At 37.4% G+C, this 23,784-nt stretch overlaps 1 pseudogene across 1 annotated transcript; it reads left to right on the top strand.

Moving 5' to 3' along the window:
• The first annotated feature begins 13,759 nt into the window (after positions 1 to 13,759).
• Positions 13,760 to 14,177, top strand: LOC308495290 (translationally-controlled tumor protein-like; annotated as a pseudogene). The gene has a single exon. The product of its transcript is annotated as a translationally-controlled tumor protein-like (transcript).
• Positions 14,178 to 23,784: the final 9,607 nt, after the last annotated feature.

Raw genomic sequence — 23,784 nt, 5'->3', positions numbered from 1 at the left:
TGTACAGGCACTTGGTAGCACATGTTCTATCGAGAGGTTTTGACAACTAGAAAGCAAACAAAAGGACAATTTAAATGTAACATCACATCCACTCAGGGTGTCACTCAAGTGCCTACCAGTGATCTGACACCAAATGAATAGTATTATGGTTCATTGTAGTCAGATCAATGGCTTCACAAAGTTTCAGAGAAGCAGCAACAGCACAATAGCAAACTTCATGTCTCTTGTCTATTATTACAAAAGAGGTAATCACTGTCTGGCCTCTCAGTGCCAAAGCCTCAGCACTACTACCTGAAGGCTCTGGGACTCTAACTGAGATGACTGGGTATGCTATGCTAGTTTCTCCTCAGACACCTCCCTCTATCCTGCCTCCTCCTGCTCCATTCTCCACGAAAAAGAAGAAGAAGAAAAAAACAGGAACAAGCTTGATAAGGATTTCCCCCAACCCCACACAAGTACCAGAGAGAGTCCATCTTACAGATGCTGTGAAGAGCCACCACAAGAGTGTAAGCTCCCAGAGAAAGTACTTTCAAACTTAGCTCAAGTTTGAATGGTTTCAAATGCCTCTTGGTCTCTTTACTCCCTGTGTATTCAGGTTCACTTGACCTTGCGACCCTGTGAGAGACTTACCTTTTCAACTAGTAGAAGACCCTCCCTGACTTGCGATTTCCCACTCTTTTCCACTTCCCCGTGCCCCCAAAAGGTAACACTTGAAAGTATTCGTTTTACAGATGTTTCTACAGAGGAGTTTAATCATTCAGGCAGCTTAATTAGGATTGTGCAAGTATAAATCCCCCAAAAAATTAAATGAGGAAAAAACAGTCTCCAAATGCCCCCAGTACCCTGAAGAGGGGAACTACTGAAGCCTAGTAAGGTTGAAAAGCCTCTAGTCACAGGAATAGGACAGTACTGGACAGGTGGGTCAGACGGGGGTACACTGATTTCAAGGGCTCAGATGAATTCCCCCCCCATGCCAGAGAACCTATTCCACTCACCAAGCTAGCCAAGGCTTGCACATCAATGAGATGAGGATGAATTATTGAAAAGTTTCTGTATAAAATGCTGCACTCTGCCATTTCCTACAAATCAAATTATTGAAAGAGATATTTGATTGTAAACATATTTAGAAAATGATTTCATTGTCGTTAGGTTGGTTTTGCTTGCTCCCCCACCCCTTAAATTTAGTTTGCATTAATGTGCTACAAAGTTAAAAAGGTCACACACACACACACACACACAAACACACACACACACCCTCCCAACCAGAAGCTCGCACACTAGCCACAAAAGTAAATAAATTCAATCAGCAAAACAAACAAAAGAAAAAAAGAAAACCTATTATAAGTAATATAAAACACTTTAAATCATGCCTAACATCCTTAAACAGAATTGTCTCCTCCTCAGCCAGGCGACTAACAAATAGTTATCCTGACAACTAATGGCTTTTGTTTTTTCAGATGGAGGGACCCAAATTCTATTTATAGTTCTCAAGCTGTAGACCTAATGGAGTTAACCAGATTCCATGGCTAGTTCAAAAAAGATCCCGATTTCAATCACCGCACATTTTCAGGGCCTACTGTCTCTAGAGGTGGAAGTGTGGCCCCACCCTGCTGGATCTCTAGTAGACTGCACCCACAGGTACAAAAGCCTACTCAGTCAAGGCTTAGCAGATTCTGTTTCTTGCTGCCTTGGATAGAACAGTCATCAGAAAATGAGGCATCAGATGACCCAAAGACCAAATGGCTTCCGTTGAAAGACTTGCCTAATGACATTTGACTAGAATGCCATTGCCCAAGGGAGCCTTTAAGCAATGCCTTTGACTCTAAACACTTGAAAAACAAAGAAATGAAAATCGTGGAATTCCTTGCTATGACATATGGTAACAACAAGAAGCATCTAGTGCCAAGAGTGAAGGATGCATTAATTCAATATTTATTAATTTTTTTCAATAACATTGCATTGAGCGCCTGTTATATGCCAGGTATTGAATTTAAACCAGAATCATAGTCTCATCATCAAATTTCCAGAGCCCTCACACTCAGTTTCCTCTTTGAACAATAACAGTAATGCATGTATGAGTCATTGAGGTGTCATGCAATTTGTTCTATTAGAAATGAGCCTCTAGACAATGTGAACTAATAATTCATTCAACATGTATTTATTGATGGCTCACTTTGTATAAAGAATTGCACTAAACACAGTGACCACTGGGAATGGGGATGGGGCCGGACACAAAGGAAAGGGAAGGCATGGTTTCACTTTTCAGGTTGGTTAAAATGGCAGTGGGGATACAATGAAACAGAGACAAAGTCCAGTATCAATTCATTTGGCCGTATTTTAGCTACAACTGAGCAATTTGTGTTTTAAATGTATTATCTGCTCACTCACTTGATGTTATTTGAACACCTATATACTCAGCACAATGCTGGGCAACCCAGGAATACAGAAATGCTGACTTATATAACAGCAACCACTAATTAAAGATATACTATATATCAGGCTCTGTGATAAATGCCTTACAGGTTCTTTTGTCACACTCTCACAAAATCACTACAACAGAAATGATTTGGTGTGGAATAATGTATGGTTCATTGTTTAAGGTACAGGGAAGAATACCATCCAATAGTTAATGTAACATAAATGGAGTGAACTGCTCCCTGAGAAGCATGATCTTAGGAAACATTATTATTTTAAGATTGTTTATTATGTTTGTGTTATTATATCCATTGTAATGATAATAACAGGTGGGACCATTTATTAATGTGTCAAATGTTGTACCAGTGACTTTCCATGCATTATCTTTTCCATTCTGCACAACAACCCCATGAGGCATTATTATCCCTATTTTAAAAAGAAGGGACCTGAGGCACAAGGAGTAAAATAACTTGCCCAAGACTCCACAGTGAGTAAGAGGCACAATGAGGACTGGAAGTCTCATCTGGCTGCCTCCAGAGTTTTTTCCATTACCCTCACTTCAAGATCCCTGACTTCATTGTGTGTGGGAGGGGGAGGATAAGACACATCCAATACGTATGTTAAATAAAGAGGGTGCCAAAAAATATATACATATTTTAAGAAAGGAGAAAACTATTAATGGTAATACTCAATATATACCAATAAAAAACATGAATACAAGTAACGTTTGACTTCTGCAATTACAAGAGGTGCTCAAAGTGGTTGCCGTCAGTCAGCGTCCAGACACTTCCAACTATGGCGAACTACTGCTTGAGCATAGATAACATCTCTTAAAATGTGTACACATTTTTTTGGCACCCCCAGTATGTGATTGTGAGCAAGTCATCTAAACTTTCCTCATAAAAAATGGGGATAATGACAACCCAACTTATCAAACTTGAAGGGTGATTGTGATAATCATGTAAAGTGTTTTGGAAACTTATTTGTATAGCATTTTGCAATTTAGAAAGCAAATGAAGATGACGTCATAAAAAAGGTGGCGTGAAGTGAGCGTCTTGAAATCTCCCCTAGAATTTACAACAAATTAAACAACTATAACTCCACAAAGGAATCCCTGTGCAGCAGACAGGCAATACTAAAAGGTGCACTACTGAAATCCCCTAAAAGTGTCAAATTACGCGAGTGGTGGAGGAATGAAGGGGGAAGTGCGGAGACAGGGCTGCATGCAGGCGCAGGACACCGACCTACCTCAGTTCTCTGAGCTCCCTGTATTCTGGAGCAACCACAGCTGCGGGAGAGGGAAGAACTCACGCTGCTAGGGCTCTGCTTATGGTCCAGCAGGCTGAAAGGACAGCATGTAACACACCTGAACCTAAAGCTCATGGCAGAGACCTCCGAGCAAAGACTGCGGGAAGAGGGTTGAAAATGGTGGTTTAAGCCCTCACTGCTGAACAGAGACTGGAAGCCTTAGGCACTGAGCCTAGCAGTCTCCTCCATACTCTCCCAGAGCTTTCCCCGCCCCCACCTGCCCAGTGCTAAAAGTGGAACAGTACCAGTGTCAGACCCAAAGAAAAGAAAATATGCAGTTCTGAAAACTGTGGTCCTCAGACATAGACTCGCAGCCCAACTAGTTCAGGCAAAAGGGAGGAAGCCATGGAAGCAAGACTGGCTGTGGTGGTGGTCAGCAGCATTACTCTGGCCACCACTTACAACCCACCCTGCCCCTGGCCCCACCTATCTGGGTGGATCCCTGCAGGAGTAAACAGAGCTGCTGAAATACACAGCCTCTGAATCTGTTGCAGGAAGAGCTTTGGAACTTCAGAAGCTCTCCACATCCCCCCACAGAGGTGCTGCCCTGTGAACCAGAAGAACAGTTCACAGAGAAGAGGCCCGCCTTCCAGGGAATCCCCCTATGTGTCAGAAGTCGGAATAGTGCAGAGAAAATATAACACTACAGTGTGAGAGAATAAAAGGCTGCAGTCAGACAGAAAATAAAACACTCTACCAACACCTACTGGAAAACAAAAGAAAGACATCTTTCTATCAACGCGTTGCAGAACCAACTCCTGTAAACGTCTAGGAAGAGAAATAATAAATCAGTAATTGCCATAAATAACCAAGGTAACAAGACAGCTCAGGAAGAAAATGAAAAGACTCCAGAAAATGAACTTAAAGACATGAAAATATGTGACTTAAATGACAGAGAATTCAAGATTGCAGTTCTGAATAAACTCAACGAGATACAAGAAAACACAGACAGGCAGTTTAATGAACTCAGAAACACAATCAAAGAACAAAATGAACATTTTACCAAAGAGATTGAAATTTTTAAAAAGAACCAAATAGAATTTCTGGAGATTAAGAACTCAATAAAAGAATGAAGAATGAAACAGCCAGCTTAGGTAGTAGAGTTGACCAGATGGGGGAAAGAATCAGTGAAATCGAAGATAGAAACCTGGAAATTACACGGATGGAAGAAGAAAGAGACTTGAGCCTCAAAAGAAATGAAAGAACTCTACAAGAACTTTCTGACTCTATCAGAAAGAAAAATATAAGAATAACGGGCATTCCAGAAAAAGAAGAAAGGGAGAAGGGAACACACAGTATATTCAAGCAAATAGTTGATGAGAACTTCCCAAACTTGTGGAAAGAACTGGATCCTCGAATCCAAAGAGCAAATAGAACACCTAATTATCTCAATCCAACAGGCCTTCTCCAACGCACATTGTATTGAAGCTATCAAAAATTAACGACAAAAAAAGAATCCTCAAGGCAGCCAGGGAAAAGAAGACGGTGACCTACAAAGGAAAGCCCATTAGTTATCATCAGATTTTTCAGCAGAAACTCTACAAGCCAGAAGGGAGTGGAACCAAATATTCAAACTATTGAAAGAGAGAAATTATTAGCTAAGAATAATATATCCAGCAAAGATTTCCTTTAGATATGAAAGAGGAAAAAAGACCTTTCTAGACATACAGAAGCTGAGGGAATTTTCTAACACATGACCTGCACTACAAGAAATACTGAAGGAGGCTATTCAAAGAGTATAAATAGGGATAATTTGTGACAACCAAAACATAAAAGGGGGGGGGGGAGAGTAAGGCCTAAATTGGAATTTGGGAAGGGAGAAAGTAAGCATGCTGAAGAGAATGTAATATTCTAAATATGAAGAATTCTTTTGCATAAACTTAATTGTAACCACTCAAAAATAATCCAGAACTGAAATATTTAACGTAATAAAAGAAGAAACAGGGGGAAATCATAGAATACTACCAAACAGAAATAATAGACAACAACACAAAGGCAAAGAAACAATGGAGACACAGTCTTACCAGAAAACCAAACATAGAATAGGATGATAAAAAATTCTCACATATCAATAATCCCCCTAACTGTAAATGGGCTCATCTCACCAACAAAAAGGCACAGAGTAGCAGATTGGATCAAATAACTAAACCCACCCATATGGTGCCTCCAAGAGTTACATCTCAGCTACAAGGACAAACATAGCCTCAACGTGAAAGGGTGGAAATTGACACTCCAAGCAAATGGTACCATAGAAAATCAGATGTATTCATACTGATATCAGATGAAAGAGACTTCAAGGTGAAAAAGGTAACAAGAGAAAAAGATGGACATTTCACGATGATAAAGAGGACTATACAGCAAGAAGACATAACAGTCATCAATATTTATGCCCCCAATCAGGGAGCACTGAAATATACCAAGCAACTACTAACAGAACTAAAGGGAGAAATTGATAGAAGCACAATTATAGTAGGGGACCTAAATACATCATTGAAAGCTATGGATAGATCATCCAAACAGAAAATAAATAAAGAAATATCAGCCCTAAATGACACATTAGATGAAATGGACATAATTGACACTTATAGAGCACTTCTACCTTGAACATCAGACTATACATTTTTTTCCAGTGTACATGGAACATTCTGAAGGACAGACCACATGTTGGGACATAAACTAGCCTCATCAAATTTCAGATTGAAATCATACCAAGTATATTCTCTGATCACAAGTCTTTCAAATTGGACATCAACTGCAGAAAGAAAGCAGAAGAAACCACAAATAAGTGGAGATTAAACAACATACTTTCAAAGAACGATCAGGTCAAAGAAGAAATTAGAGGACAGATCAAAAGATACATAGAAACAAATGAGAATAAAAATACATCCTACCAAAATTTATGTAATGCAGCTAAAGCAGTTTTAAGAGGGAAATTTATATCATTACAGGCCTATCTCAAGAAACAAGAAAAATTCCAAGTAAATAACCTCATGTTACACCTTAAAGAACTAGAAAAAGAACAAATGAAACCCAGGTCAGCAGAAAAAGGAAATAATAAAAATCGGAGCAGAACTAAAGAAACAGAGAACAAAAAGACAATAGAAAAAAATTAATGTGACAAAAAGCTGGTTCTTTGAAAAGATTAATAAAATTGACAAACCCTTGACTAGACTCACTAAGATAAAAAGAGAAAAGACACAAATAAACAGAATCAGAAACGAATGAGAGGAAGTTATTACAGATGCCACGAAAATACAAAGGATCATCCAAGAATACTATGAAGGACTATATGCCACCAAATTCAATAACCTAGAAGAAATAGATAAGTTCTTAGAAACATATAGCCTTCCTAGGCTGAATCACGAAGAATTGGAAAATCTAAATAGACCAGTCACCAGTCAGGAAATTGAATCAGTCATCCAAAACCTTCCCAAAATCAAAAGTCCGGGACCAGATGGCTTCACTAGTGAATTCTACCAAACCTTCAAAGAGGATCTAATACCTGTCCTACTCATACTCTTCCAAAAAATAGAAGAAGAGACAATATTCCCTAACTCATTTTATGAGGCCAACATTACCCTGACACCAAAACCAGGTAAGGATAACACAAAAAAAGAAAACTATAGACCAATATCTCTGATGAATACAGATGCAAAAATCCTAAACAAAATTCTAGCAAATCTAATGGAACAATGCATTAAAAAGGTTATTCGTCACGACCAAGTGGGCTTCATCCCACAGGCAGAAGGATGGTTCAATATATGCAAATCCATCAATGTGATACATCACATAAACAACATAAAGGACAAAATTCGTATGATTATATCTATTGATGCAGAAAAAGCGTTTGACAAGACACAACATCCATTTATGATTAAAACACTTAATAAAATATGTATAGAAGGAAAATACCTGAACACAATAAAGGCCATACATGATAAACTTTCAGCTACTGTCATAACTAACAGTGAAAAACGGAAGCCCTTTGTTCTACGTTCAGTAACACGATAGGGCTGTCCCCTATCACCTCTGCTTTTCAACATAGTGTTGAAAGTTCTCACCAGAGCCATCAGGCAAGAGAAAGAAATAAAAGGCATCCAAATTGGGAATGAAGAAGTTAAATTGTCACTCTTTGCAGATGACATGATGCTATATATAGAAAACCCTAAAGACTCCACCAAAAAGCTATCAGAAACAAACAACGAATACAGTAAAGTTGCCGGTTACAAAATCAATATACAAAAGTCCATTGCATTCCTATATACTAACAATGAGATCTCAGAAAAAGAAATATGAAAAACAGTTCCTTTTGTAATTGCGCAAAAAGAATAAAATACATAGAAATAAACTTAACCAAGGATGTAAAAGAGTTATATGCTGAAAACTACAACATATTTTTAAAAAAAATTGAAGCAGACACAAAGAAATGGAAACACATTCCGTGCTCATGGATTAGAAGAATCAACATAGTTAAAATGACCGTATTACCCAAAGCAATATACAGATTTAACTGAATCCCCATCAAAATCCCAGTGGCATTTTTCAAAGAAATAGAATAAAAAATCATCAGATTTGTACAGAACCACAAAAGACCCTGAATAGCCAAAGCAATGCTAAGAAAAAAGAACAATGATGGAGGTATCACACTCCCTGACTTCAGCTTGTACTACAGGGTAACAATAATCAAAATGGCATGGAATTGGCAGAAAAACAGACACGCAGATCAATGGAATAGAATTGAGAACATAAAAATAAACCCACATAAATATGGACAGATAATTTTTGACAAAGAAGCCAAAATCATACAATGGAGGAAATACAGCCTCTTCAATAAATGGTGCTGGGACAATTGGAAAGCCATGTGCAAAAGAATAAAACTGGACTGCTATCTGTCACCATGTACCAAAATTAATTCAAGATGGATCAAGGACCTAAGCATAACATGTGAAACAATAAACTGCATAGAAGAAAACTTAGGTACTAAACTTATGGACCTTGGATTCAAAGAGCACTTTGTGAATTTGACTTCAAAGGCAAGGGAAGTAAAAGCTAAAATAAATGAATGGGACTATGTAAAACTTAAAAGCTTCTGCACAGCAAAAAAACCTTCTAGAAAATAAAGAGGCAACCAAGTGCATGGGAGGTTTTTGCAAACAGCACCTCGATAAGTGGCTAATATCCAAAATATACAAGGAAGTCATACAACTCAACAACAAAGAAATAAACAACCCAATTGAAAAATTGGCAGAGGATCTGAAGAGACATTTCTTCAAATAGGACATACAAATGGCAAATAGACATATGAAAAAATGCTCAACATCACTAATAATCAGAGAAATGCAAATAAAAACCACAATGAGACATCACCTCACCCGTGTTAGGATGGCTATCATCAACAAGACAAGTAGTAACAAGCGTTGGAGAGGCTGTGGAGAAAAGGAACCCTCATATACTGTTGGTGGGATTGCAGATTGGCGCAGCCGCTATGGAAGGCAGTGTGGAGGTTCTTCAATACATAACAAATAGAATTACCATATGACCCAGCAATCCCTCTCCTGGGTATCTACCCAAAAAATCTGAAACCATTTATCCATAAAGACATGTGTGCTCCAATATTCATTGCAGCTTTGTTTACGGTGGCCAAGACATGGAAACAACCAAAATGTCCTTCGATAGATGATTGGATAAAGATGTTGTGGTGTATATACACAATGGAATACTATTCGGTGGGCAGAAAAGATGAAATAGTATCGTTTGTGACAACATGGATGGATCTTGAGATTATAATGCTAAGTGAAATTAGTCAGACAGTAAAAGTAGAGAACCATATGATTTCACTGATGTGTGTGATATAAAACTGAAAAGAACAAAAGAACAAGTCAAACATATGAAGGAACAAAAGCTCATAGACATAGACAATAGTTTAGGGGTTACCAGAGGATAAGAGGGGAGGGGGCCTTTAGAAGAGGGTAAATGGGATCAAGTATATGGTGATGGAAGAACTGGCTCTGGGTGATGAACACACAATGTGAGATATAGACAATGTATTACAGAATTGTACACCTGAAATCTATGTAACTTTACTAACAATTGTGACCCAATAAACCTTAATTTAAAAAATAAACAAAAATAAAATAATGAAAAACAATAATAAAATAAAGCAAATGAAAGAATATATGCAGTAATCACTGTAAAGTTTAGCTATTTCAACATCCAGATGCCATGTGGCCTTCTCTACGTATTTTTCCTTATAAGCCTTTCAGTAGTAAGACCCTACACTCTAACTAAAAAACAGGAGACTTGGGGACTTAAGATTTGTTGTTTCTTCTGCATAAAATGCTGTTTCTTAGAGACTTCCATGCCTGCATCAATAACCATGGAGACCCCTCTTTTACTGTTTTCTTTCTTCATGGTACTTATCACTACCTGAAATTATCTCATTTATTCCTTTGCTTATTATTTGTCTATTTCCACTGACTAGAATAAATTCCCCTTGAGAACAGGAACTTGCCTTTCTTTGTTCATTCCTGTATCCTTAGTTCCTTGAACATGGCCAGGAACATAGAAGATGCTCAATAAATATCTGCATAATGAATTAAATAACAATGCATGGCAATGAAAAAAGAGGCATTGCAAGGCTTTATACTATGAGTAGATTCGAGCATAAGAACTATTAATTCAAAAAGGGAGCAATTACTCTGAGCCAATATAGATCAGTGAAACATCAAACTGGGCACGCTCCTGAGTTCTTCCTTGAGAAAGGGGTAGTATTTGAAAGAGTTAAGGGCAGCCTGGCGTCAGGAAAGGATGAGTGTAGGAGGTAATTCTCCTAATTCCGGAACAGAGGCAAGTGCAATCTCCTGGAGGCTGGTGGAGTACAGAAGTTGGAAGTGTACAAAGGTAAGTTGCGGGCAGATCAAAGAGATGCTTGAGTGGCAGCTTAAAAAGTTTGGCATTTAAGATATTTCCCAGGAAAAGCAATGAGAATGCTAGAAAAGAAAATGAAATGGGGATTAGCAGGGAAACACAACTACAGTTTTATTTTCTTCATGTTTATTATCTCAGGCATGAGAAGCTCTAAGGAAGAGTATTTCAGGCAAAAGGAATAACATATATTAAGGCCCCAAACCTTTTCTTGGTTAGAATACCTTGTGTCTTACTACAAAATGTTTATAAGGAAAAATACACAGAGAAGGGTGGCCGAATATCAATAAAAGTGGTACTGTAAATTGTAATACTTCTACAGATGAGAGTTTATAATGACTGCTACTTTTTTGTGTGTGGTAGATGTGCCCACCAAATCTCCCTCCAAAGGAGGCCTTGCCAACCAGCTACAAGGAGTGTCAGCCTCCAGCCATCAGCTTCCTCAGGGTCTACTGCAGCTACAAAGCCTGCTATCTCCCCTTTACTGGAGCAGCCTGTATCTAGTGACTGAGCAAGGCAGGGTTATAAAGGCATGACCATTTTGGACTAAAGGAGTACACAGGGGCCCTCAGATAGGCAATGCTCCTTCCTTATTTCCCTCCAGAGTTGCCCAAAGCTTTGTCTGCTCTGCAATGTAATTTGACTTTTTCCCCTGCCTAATTCTGTTCCCTGCCCATTCCTTTCACAGGTGTTGATCCCTAATGCACATCTCATACCCCAAACTCTGTCTCCAACTGCTTTACTATATAACAGATTGTTTTACATACTGTCCTCAAAACAATCTTACAAGGTAGAGATTATTACCTGCACTGCACAAAAGAGGAAACTGAGGCTTAGAGAGGATAAATAACTCACCCAAGTTTATACATCTAGGAAGGGCCAAGCCTAGAGAAAGCAATTTTGGGCAGGAAAATTGTTCCCCCATTCACCATTCCCTTCCCCAGCCTACCTCCATGCTGGTTTGATTACCAAAAATCATGCTGCCATTGGCCAAAAGTCTCAACCTAAATTTACCTCTGCAAGATACACAAGATCCAGAGAATTGTTGCCACTGTTACTTTCTCAGTTACAAGTCAAATGTGCTCACCTGGGGTAATTCTTCCATTTTGATTTAGGCTGGCTAAGTTCCCCAACAAACCTAGTTCTTAGTACAATGGCTAAATCCATCTTTAAGACTCTTAAACTATGCCATTTAACAAACCATGGCCTGGAGGTTCTGCATTTGTCGCTCCTCATAAGACAGCTGGTTAACACTACTAGCTGCAGAACATGGAACCCTCTCCCAGCAGAAATGGCAATTGAGCAACCACTGCCGAATAAGGAAGGGACATTGCAGTCCCTCCCTGTAGATGTTGTTTTCTTCAATCAAGAATATTGTAATGGACTGTTCTGGTATTACCAGAAAATGTCTGAAGAGAGGACTGTAAATTCAAGTGATGTGAGAGGTGCCAGAAATAATAATAGAATCGTCTTGGATATATATTTAGAAACGCTGAGGATGTTCAAGACTGGTGAAAAACAGCATATGTATTAAAGTTTCAGGGATTGATACTCCTACAGTAAGAACAGTGTGTGAAGCAAAGGAAGGTAGAGGGGAACCACTAAAGTCCTTCTTGGTTGTGAATTCCCTTTTCTGGTGGGTTTGTTGCAGTTGTTGTTATTGTTTATAAAATGACATTGATATTAGGTACAACCAGTAGAAGCATTAACATGATGTGGAAGAAGTAATTCTTGGCATAGATTTACTGCATTCTTAATTATATTAGAGATGAGAGCCATTTTCTTTTTCAGTCAAAATGCATGCATTTCACTCTTTTTGGAACATAGGATTCCTTTCATAAAACTACTTTTAGAAAACTTTGCTGAAACACAACTCTTCTAAGGTGTGTGGATTCATGGTCTTCTGAAAGGAAAGGCAGAGAGGCAGAGGAACATAGCCTGAGTTCTTTTGCTTACAGCATAACAGAAGAGGCTTCAGCTTTACATTGGACCATTCCCCAGGTGACTCCTACAGTTTTCCTGAGATGAATTAAACCACTTAATTAGTGTTCCAGTTGCATCTTAAGCCATTAAAAGCTCAACAAAAACACAACCAATGTTGTTCATATAAGATATGCATTAAAATAAAAAGGGCAAACTTAATAAACTAGCTGTAAATAGCCCCAAAATGAGTGCTTTTGGGATGGGAATTTAGTCTCATTCATAATTGTATCCACCTCAGATATTAACATATGCCTGGCACACTGTAGGTACTTGATTGAATTTCTTGAATTCAAAAGGGTATGTAAACCAAGTTAAAAGATTTAATGAAGTCAATCCATTGTAAGATATTTAACCAAGCAAGTTACATCGTGACTATACCTAAGGCACCAAGCTGTTGATCTCATGTGGCTCTCTGAATTTGAGAACTAAGGCCACCCACTTTTTCCCATTAACAGAAAGGGCAACTACTTCAAACACTATTGTCTACCTTCTCCCTATTACAGGAGTTTTAATGCAAAGGGTTTTTAATACAAAAATTTTTAAAGGGCAGAAATAGTGTTTTCTGTCAACAACTAACTCTTAAAATGATCAAATTCTGTGTGTAAGCACATGGTCTAAAATGGTTCAAGTATTTTTTTTTCTAATCCAGAAATGACTGTAGAAATTTTTGTCATACAACAAACTGTTCTGCTGATCCGCTTTTTCAGAAAATGTAATTTATCAAAAATTGGTTACCAACAAATATATCCCAATGTTGTCTCTCTAATAATTCCTACTTTTATCTTGAGGGTTCTGCTTTTAATGAAATTTTTACAAGCCATAAATTTTGACTGGAAACATGTTTCATGATAACATAGAGTTACCCTTCTGGATACAATAGAAAAACAAACGGGGTTAGTTCTTAAAATTTGGTCCACTATCCTTTGCAAGGTTAAAGAATTCTGGGCTACTGATGTAGGGGAGGTTCTATACTATAATCAGGTGCTAGAGATTATTAAATATGTACATCCTTCAGAAAAAGGAACCCTCGCTTTTCGTTCTCCCTACCCCCAAGCGCCACTCAGGCTGCATCATGTACTCTGAGCTCCTGCTAAGCTAGCACCAGCATTGTCTCCTTCCAGCCACCATCATGATCCTCTACTGGGACCTCATCAGCCATGATGAGATGTTCTCCAACTCTTACAAGATCCAGGAGACCATGGACTGGCTACGCTTGGAGGTGGAGGAGAAGATGGTCAGCAGGACAGAGGGTAACATTGATGACTCGCTCATTGGTGGAAATGCCTCTGGGGATAAAGGTACAGAAAGTACAGTAGTCACTGGTATTGCTATTGTCATGAACCATCATTTGCAGGAAACTAACTTCACAAAAGAAGCGTACAAGAAGTACATCAAAGATTACATGAAATCAATCAAAGGGAAACTTGAAGAACAGAGACCAGAAACATGAATCGAGATGGCATGGTTGCTCTGTTGGACTACCATGAGGATGGTGTGACCCCATATATGTTTTCTTTAAGGATGGTTTAGAAATGGAAAAATGTTAACAAAATTGGCCGTTGGGATCCATCACCTGTCATCATCATAACTGACTGTTGCTTTTCATTCATACACCAAGACTAGGACAGATGGGACTGATGCTACTTTGAACTCTTCATTTGTTTTGATGTTGATTTACTTGGATCAGAAGCAATTTTTTTAAGGAAAAACATGTCATGTAGGTTGTCTAGAAATAAAACACATTTAAACTCAAAAAAAAAAGGAACCCTCATACATTGCTGCTAGGAATGTAAATTGGTATAGCCACTGTGGAAAACAACATGGAGCGTCCTCAATATATTAAGAATAGAGTTACCATATGACTCAGCAATCCTTCTTCTGGGTATGTACCTGAAAAATCTGAAAACATTTATCCGTAAAGATATATGTACTCCTATGTTCATTGTAGCATTATTCACAGTGGCCAAGACATGGAAACAACTGAAGTGTCCTTCAGTAGATGATTGGATAAAGAAGATGTGGTACATGTATGTAATAGAATACTACTCAGCCATAAGAAAAGATGAAATACTGCAATTTGCAAAAACATGGATGGATTTGAGAATATCACGTTAAGTGAAATAAGTCAGATGGAAAAAGTTGAGAACCATATGATTTCACACATATGTGGGATATAAAACTGAAAGCAACGAATGAACAAATGAGACAAACAAACAAAAACTCATACACACAGACAAGAGTATGGTGGTTACCAGAGGGAAAGAGGATGGGGGAGGTAGAAGAAGGTAAATGGGGCCAAATATATGGTGAGAAAAGGAAACTTGACTTTGGGTGGTCAACACACAATGCTATATACATACGATGTATTATAGAATTCTAACTTGAAACCTACATAATTTTATTAAACAATGTCATATCAATAAATTTAATAAAATTTTAAAAATAATACAAACCTATGAAACTAAAAATAAATAAATGAATGTCTCCTTCAAATAACGAAAATCAAACTGTTTACACCAATGGAAAAGCAAAGTTCAACTAATGCAGGCTTTCTTAAAGATTTTTATTATTGTAAAATGATACACATTACTTAAAAATTTAATGTATAGAAGGCCTTAAATTGAAAAGTAGCTTCCCTCCCTCCCCATGCCACACTTCAGATTACCACTAACAAATCCCAGTCCCACTCTTCAGAAGTAACCAGTTAACAATTTCCTAGCTTTACTTCCAGAGTATATATATATATATATATATATATATATATATATAGGTTTGCTTTACTTCCAGAGTGTATATATATATATATATATATATATATATATACATATATATATATATGAATATGTGTAATAATTGCATTTTATACAAATAAATAATACCATACATACTAATTTTCAACTTGCTTTTTCAATTTAATATACATGAATATCTTTCCCAAAAAGAACATATATATACATATATAGTACCTCATTCTGTTTTGGTAGCTGCATAGTATTCCATAATCTAAATGTATCATAATTGAACTAATTGTCCTCTATTTATGGATATTTGGCTGTTTCTACTTTTTGCTATTATGCATGATCATCTTTGTACATATTTCGTAGGGCACATGTAAGAATTATTGGATAAAAGGTAACGTGGGAGTATAAAATGGTGCAGTTGCTTTGGAAAATAGTTTGGTAGTTCCTCAAAAGGTTAATCATAGAGTTACCATATAACTTAGCAATTCCACTCCGAGCTGTATACTCAAGGAAAATAAAAACATAATTTTATGCAAAATCTTATACACAAATGTTTATAGCAGCATTATTCATAATAGCCAAAAACTGAGAACAACTCAAATATCCATCAAGTGATGAATGGATAAATAAAATGAATAGATCCATAAAATTAAATATCATTAAGTCATAAAAGGAATGAAGTACTGATTCATGCTAACACATGGATGAAGCTTGAAAACATATTACTGAGAGCTCACAAAAGCTCACATATTGTGTAATTCTATTTATACAAAATATCCACACTAGGCAAATCCATAGAGACAGAAAATAGATTAGTGGCTGCCATTTGGTGTGGAGAGGGGGAAATGTGGAATGACTGCTAACAGGCATGCATTTTCTTTCTGGGTGATGAAAATGTTTTGGAATTAGATGGTGATGGCTACAAGATCCTGTCAATATGGTAAAAAAAATTGAGTTACGCACACTTTAAATGGGTGAATTTTATTGTATGTGAATCATATCTCGATAAAACAGTTTTAAAAAGTAACATTAAGCCTTTCAAAGAAGGGTCAGTCTGGAATACGCTCCACTGGAATACTTTTATCTTGGGATATTTTCCACATACCAGAGGAAAAAAGTTGCCTTTATATAATTTCTCCCACCAGACAGTTAAAATGATTTTCCTCATTTCCTAAAGGAAATGACAGTGTTTAAATTTGAAGAGAAAAAAATTAAATCAAAGATTAGCTTTCAGAGACAAGCTTAAATGTTTTCTTTAATACAGTTTCTGTGTTGTTGTTTCTTCTAATTATAAAAGTAGCACATACACACTGTATGAGATTTGGAAAAAGACATAAAAGCCTAAAACAAAGAAAGTAAAGATTATCTGTCAAGCCACCACCCAGAGATAATCATTGCTAACATTTAAATGTATTTTTTCTAGTCTTTTAATGTACTTTTGTTTATGAAATTGAGATTATACTCTGTATACACAGCTTCATATCTTATTTTCTTATTTTAATACTACGATATCATGAGCATTTTCTCATTTCAAAAACATAATTTTTAGTGGCTGCATAATTTTCTATTCTATGCCTATACCATAATTTGTTTAATTAGTATCCAATTTTTGGATATTTAATGGCTTCCAATTTTTGCAGCTACAATTGTTTTTGTAGCTAAATCTTTTTGCACATTCCTAGTTATTTCTTTATGATAAATACCTAGCAGTGAAAATGCTGGGTCAAAAGATATGCACATATTAAAGCTTTAGGTGTGTATTCTCAAATTGCCCTTCAGAAAGGTAAAAAAATATATATAACTCCACTAGAACAATGTCTCCCTTAACCTGTCCAACATTGGCTATGACAATTTGTTTTTCAATTTTTAATTGTCGTCAATGTGTTAGGTATTAAAAGAACAGGGAGGAGACAGAGATCAAAATGGCGGCGTGAGGTGAGCCTCTGTAAAGCTCCCCTGAAATTTACAACTAATTAAACAACAACAACTCCACAAAGGACTCCCTGCACAGCAGACAGGAAGACGAAAAGGCCCACTAGTAAATTCACGTAAAGGTGGGCGAATCCCGGGAGCAGGGTAGGAGGGAAGGAAGAAGTGCGGAGATGGAGAAGCGCGGGCGTAGGACGCAGACCTAGCTCACTGCTCTGACCTCGCTGCATCCCAGAAATACCACAGCTGTGGGACAGGGAAGAACTCGGACTGCTAGGGATCTGCTTATAACCCACAGGGCTCAGGCGGCAGCATAACACAGCTGAACCCAAAGCTCATGGCAGAGAACTCGGAGAAAAGACTGAGGGAAAACGGTTGAAAACAGTGGTTTAAGCCCTCACTGCCGAGCACAGAACGCAAGCCTTCGGCACTGAGACTAGACGCCACTCCCGACCCTCCCAGAGCTCGCCCCGCCCCCACCTGCCCAGTGCAGGAAGCAGAACAGTAGCAATGTCAGATCAAAAGAACAGAATATTTGTTGTTCTGAGAACTGTGGACCACAGACACAGATTTGCAAACAGCCCAACTACTTCAGGCAAATGGGAGGGAGCTATGGAAGCAGGACCAGCTGTGGTGGTGGTCTCCACCATTGCTCTGGGCCACCTCTCACAAATAACCCCGCCCCTGGCCCCACCTATCTGGGCAGATACCTGCAGCAGTAAACAGAATTGCTGAAAAATACGGGCTCTGAACCTGGTACAGGAACAGCTTTGGAACTTCATAAGCTCTCCTCATACCCACACGGAAACTGCGTCCTGTGACCCAAGCTACCTATTAATAGAGAAGAAGCCCATCTCACAGGGAATCCACCCATTGTGTGAGAAGCTGGAATAGTGCAGAGAAAACATAGCACTACCATGTGAGAGACAAAAAAAAAGGCTGAGTCGGACAGAAAATAAAACATTCTACCAACAAGCACTGGAAAACAAAAGAAAGACCTCTTCCTATCAACCTGTTGCAGAAGCCACTCCTGTAGATGTCTAGGGAGAGAAGTAATAAATCAGTAACTGCCATGAATAACCAAGGCAACAAGAAACCTCAGAAAGAAAGTGAAAAGTCTACAGAAAAGGAACTTAAAGATGTGGAAATATGTGACTTAAATGACAGAGAATTCAAGATTGCAGTTCTGAAAAAACTCAACGAGATGCAAGAAAACACAGAAAGGCAGTTTAATGAACTCAGAAACACAATTAAAGAACAACATGAGTATTTTGCGAAAGAGATTTAAATTTTAAAAAAAGACCAAATAGAATTTCTGGATATTAAGAACTCAATAGAGGAAATTAAGAATGAAATAACCAGCTTCGGTAGTAGAGTTGACCATATGGAGGAAAGAATCAGTGACATCGAAGATAGAAACCTGGAAATTACACAGATGGAAGAAGAAAGAGACTTGAGACTTAAAAGAAATGAAAGAACTCTACAAGAACTTTCTGACTCCGTGAGCAAGAGCAATGTAAAAATAATGAGCATACAAAAAGGAGAAGAAAGAGAGAAGGGAACAGAGAATATATTCAAACGAATTGTTGATGAGAACTTCCCAAACTTGTGGAAAGAACTGGATCCTCGAATCCAAACAGCAAATAGAACACCTAATTACCTCAATCCCAACAGGCCTTCTCCCAGGCACATTGTATTGAAGCTGTATAAAATCAACAACAAAGAAAGAATCCTCAAGGCAGCCAGGGAAAAGAAGACAGTAACCTACAAAGGAAAGCCCATTAGATTATCATCAGATTTCTCAGCAGAAACTCCACAAGCCAGAAGGGAGTGGAACCAAATATTCAAACTATTGAAAGAGAGAAATAATTAGCTAAGAATAATATATCCAGCAAAGATATCCTTTAGATATGAAGGAGGAATAAAGACCTTTCCAGACATACAGAAGCTGAGGGAATTTTCTAATACACGACCTGCACTACAAGAAATACTAAAGGAGGTTATCCGACCATCATCAACAGGGACAATTTGTGGCAACCAAAACGTAAAAAAGAGGGAGAGTAAAGGCCTGAACCACAATATGGGAATGGAGAAAGTAAGCATGCTGAAGAAACTGGAATACTCTAAATATCAAACTTTCTTTTACATAAACTTAAGGATAACCACTTAAAAAATATCCAGAAATGAAATATATACTGTAATAAAAGAAGAAACACAGGGAAACATCATAGAACACCACCACACAGAAATAACAGACAACAACAAAAAGGCAAAGAAACAATGGAGACACAGCCTTAACAGAAAACTAAAGATAGAATGACAGGAAATCCTCACATATCAATAATCACCCTAAATGTAAATGGACTGGACTCACCAATAAAAAGGCACAGAGTAGCAGATTGGATCAAAAAACTAAACCCAACCATATGCTGTCTCCAAGAGACACATCTCAGCTACAAGGATAAGCATAGACTGAAAGTGAAAGGGTGGAAATTGACACTCCAAGCAAATGGTACAGAGAAAAAAATCAGGTGTAGCCATAGTGATATCAAATGAAACAGACTTCAGGGTGAAAAAGGTAACAAGAGACAAAGATGGACATTTCATAATGGTAAAGGGGACTATACAACAAGAAGACATAACAGTCATCAATATTTATGCCCCCAATGAGGGAGCACCAAAATATACCAAGCAACTACTAACAGAACTAAAGGGAGAAATTGACCAAAACACAATTATACTAGGGGAATTAAATACATCATTGTCAGTTATGGATAGTTCATTCAATCAGAAAATAAATAGTGAAATAGCAGCCCTAAATGACACATTAGATGAAATGGACATAATTCACATCCTAAAATATCAGACTATACATTTTTTTCTAGTGTACATGGAACATTCTCAAGGATAGACCATATATTGGGACATAAAATCAGCCTCAGCAAATTTAAGAAGATTGAAATCATACCAAGCATATTTTCAGATAACAAGGCTTTGAAATTGGATATAAACTGCAGAAAGAAAGCAGGAAAAAAACACAAATACATGGAGATTAAACAACATACTTTTAAAGAATGACTGGATCAAAGAACAAATTAGAGGAGAGATCAAAAGATACACAGAATCAACTGACAATGAAAATACATCCTACCAAACTTTTTGGGATCCAGCGAAAGCAGTTTTAAGAGGGAAATTTATATCATTACAGGCATATCTCAAGAAACAAGAAAAATCTCAAGTAAATAACCTCATGTTACACCTTACAGAAAAACAAATGAAACCCAAGGTCAGCAGAAGACAGGAAATAACAAAAATCAGAGCAGAACTAAATGAAATAGAGAACAAAAAGACAATAGAAAAAATTAATGTGACAAAGAGCTGGTTCTTTGAAAAGATTAACAAAATTGACAAACCCTTGGCTACACTCACTAGGATAAAAAGAGAGAAGACACTAGTTAACAAAATCAGAAATGCAAAAGTGGAAGTTATCACGGACACCACAGAAATACAAAGGATCATCCAAGAATTCTATGAAGGACTATATGTCACCAAATTCAATAACCTAGGAGAAATGGACAAGTTCTTAGAAACATATAGCCTTCCTAGGCTGAACCATGAAGAACTGGAAAATCTAAACTGACCAATAACGAAATTGAATCAATCATCCAAAACCTTCCCAAAATCAAAAGTCCGGGACCAGATGGCTTCACTAGTGAATTCTACCAAACCTTCAAAGAGGATCTAATACCAATCCTGCCCAAACTCTTCCAAAAATTGAAGATGAGACAGTACTCTCTAACTCATTTTATGAGGCCAACATTACCCTGACACCAAAACTTGGTAAGGACAACACAAAAAAAGAAAACTACAGACCAATATCTCTGATGAATACAGATGCAAAACTCCTAAACAAAATTCTAGCAAATCGAACACAACAATGCATTAAAAAAGATGATTCATCACGACCAAGTGGGGTTCATCCCCGGGGCACAAGGATGGTTCAACATCTGCAAATCCATCAATATGATACATTACATAAAGAAAATGAAGGACAAATATCATATGATTATATCTATTGATGCAGAAAAAGCATTTGACAAGATACAACATCCGTTTATGATTAAAACACTTAATAAAATAGGTATAGAAGGAAACACCTTAACATAATAAAGGGCATATATGACAAGCCCTCAGCTATTCTCATAATTAATGGTTAAAAACTGAAACCCTTTGCTCTACATTCAGGAACACGACAGAGCCGTCCCATATCACCTCTGCTTTTCAACATAGTGTTGAAAGTCCTTACCAGAGCCATCAGGCAAGAGAAAGAAATAAAAGGCATCCAAATTGGGAATGAAGAAGTTAAATTGTCACTCTTTGCAGATGACATGATGCTGTATATAGAAAACCCTAAAGACTCCACCTAAAAGCTATTAGAAACAATCAACGAATACAGTAAAGTTGCTGGCCACAAAATCAACGTACAAAAGTCCAGTGCATTCCTATATGCTAATGATGAAGTCTCAGAAAATGAAATACAAAAAACAATTCCTTTTGCAATTGCAGCAAAAAGAATAAAATACCTTGGAATAAACTTATCCAAGGATGTGAAAGACATATATGCTGAAAACTATAAGATATTTTTTAAAGAAATTGAAGAAGACACAAGGAAATGGCAAGTCATTCCATGCTCATGGATTGGAAGAATCAACATAGTTAAAATGGCCATATTACCCAAAGCAATATACAGATTTAATGTAATCATCAAAATCCCAATGGCATGTTTTAAAGAAATAGAACAAAAAAACATCAGATTTGTTTGGAACCACAAAAGACCCCGAATAGCCAAAACAATCTTAAGAAAAAAGAACAATGCTGGAGGTATCACACTCCCTGACTTTCACTTGTACTACAGGGCTACAATAATTAAAACAGCATGGTATTGGCAGAAAAACAGACACATAGACCAATGGAATAGAATTGAGAACCCAGAAACAAAACCACATAAATATGGACAGATAATTTTTGACAAAGATGCAAAAAACATACAATGGAGGAAATACAGCCTTTTCAGTAAATGGTGCTGGGAGAATTGGATAGCCATGTGCAAAAGAAGGAAACTGGACTGCTATCTGTCACCAATTACCAAAATTAATTCAAAATGGATCAAAAACTTAAGCATAAGACCTGACACAATAAACCGCATAGAAGAAAACATAGGTACTAAACTTATGGACCTTGGGTTCAAAGAACATTTTATGAATTTGACTCCAAAGGCAATGGAAGTAAAAGCTAAAATAAACAAATGGGACTATATGAAACCTAAAATCTTCTGCACAGCAAAAGAAACCATCGACAAAATAAACAGGCAACCGACTTAATGTGAGAAGATTCTTGCAAACAGTGCCTCTGATAAGGGGCTAATATCCAAAATATATAAGGAACTCTGAAGCTCAACAACAAAAAAACAAACAACCCAATTGAGAAATGGGCAGAGGACCTGAAGAGACATTTCACCAAAGAGGACATACAAATGGCAAATAGACATATGAAAAAATGCTCAACATCACTAATCATCAGAGAAATGCAAATATTACCACAATGAGATACCACCTCACCCCCGTCAGAATGGCTATTATGAGCAACACAAATAGTAACAAGTGTTGGAGAGGCTGTGGAGAAAAAGGGACCCTCATACACTGTTGGTGGTAATGCAGACTGGTGCAGCCGCTATGGAAGGCAGTGTGGTGGTTCCTCAAAATATTACAAATATAATTACCATATGACCCAGCAATCCCTCTCCTGGGTATCTACCAAAAAAAATTGAAAACATTTACACATGAAGACACGTGTGCTCCAATGTTCATTGCAGCTTTGCTTATGGTGGCCAAGACATGGAAACAACCAAAATGTCCTTTGATAGATGAATGGATAAAGAAGTTGTGGTATATATACACAATGGAATACTATTCGGCGGTAAGAAAAGGTGATATAGGAACATTTGTGACAACATGGATGGATCTTGAGAGTTTAATGCTAAGCAAAATAAGTCAGAGAAAAAGCAGAGAACCATATGATTTCCCTGATATGTGGTATATAAACCCAAAACAACAAAAGAACAAGACAAACAAATGAGAAACAAAAACTCATAGACACAGACAATAGTTTAGTGGTTACCAGAGGGCAAGGGGGGTGGGGTGTGGTACATGAGGGTAATGGGGATCAAATATATGGTGATGGGAGGAGAACTGACTCTGAGTGGTGAACACAGAATGTCATTTATAGATGATGTAATACAGAATTGTACACCTGAAATCTATTTAACTTTATTAACAATTGTCAACCCAAAAAACTTTAAAAAAAGTTAAATCACCAAAAAATAGAATATATTTCATGTACTTATGGTTTTCTTTCTAATTTAAAAACATAATTGTAACATCCAGCCCACGGACAGCCACCCAAATTGGCTTCTGATGGGCACTGT

Source organism: Rhinolophus hipposideros, assembly GCF_964194185.1.
Source record: "Rhinolophus hipposideros genome assembly, chromosome: X".
NCBI lineage: Eukaryota > Metazoa > Chordata > Mammalia > Chiroptera > Rhinolophidae > Rhinolophus > Rhinolophus hipposideros.
The sequence above is the reverse complement of the archived record's forward strand: the minus strand, read 5'-3'. Positions and strand labels throughout refer to the sequence as shown.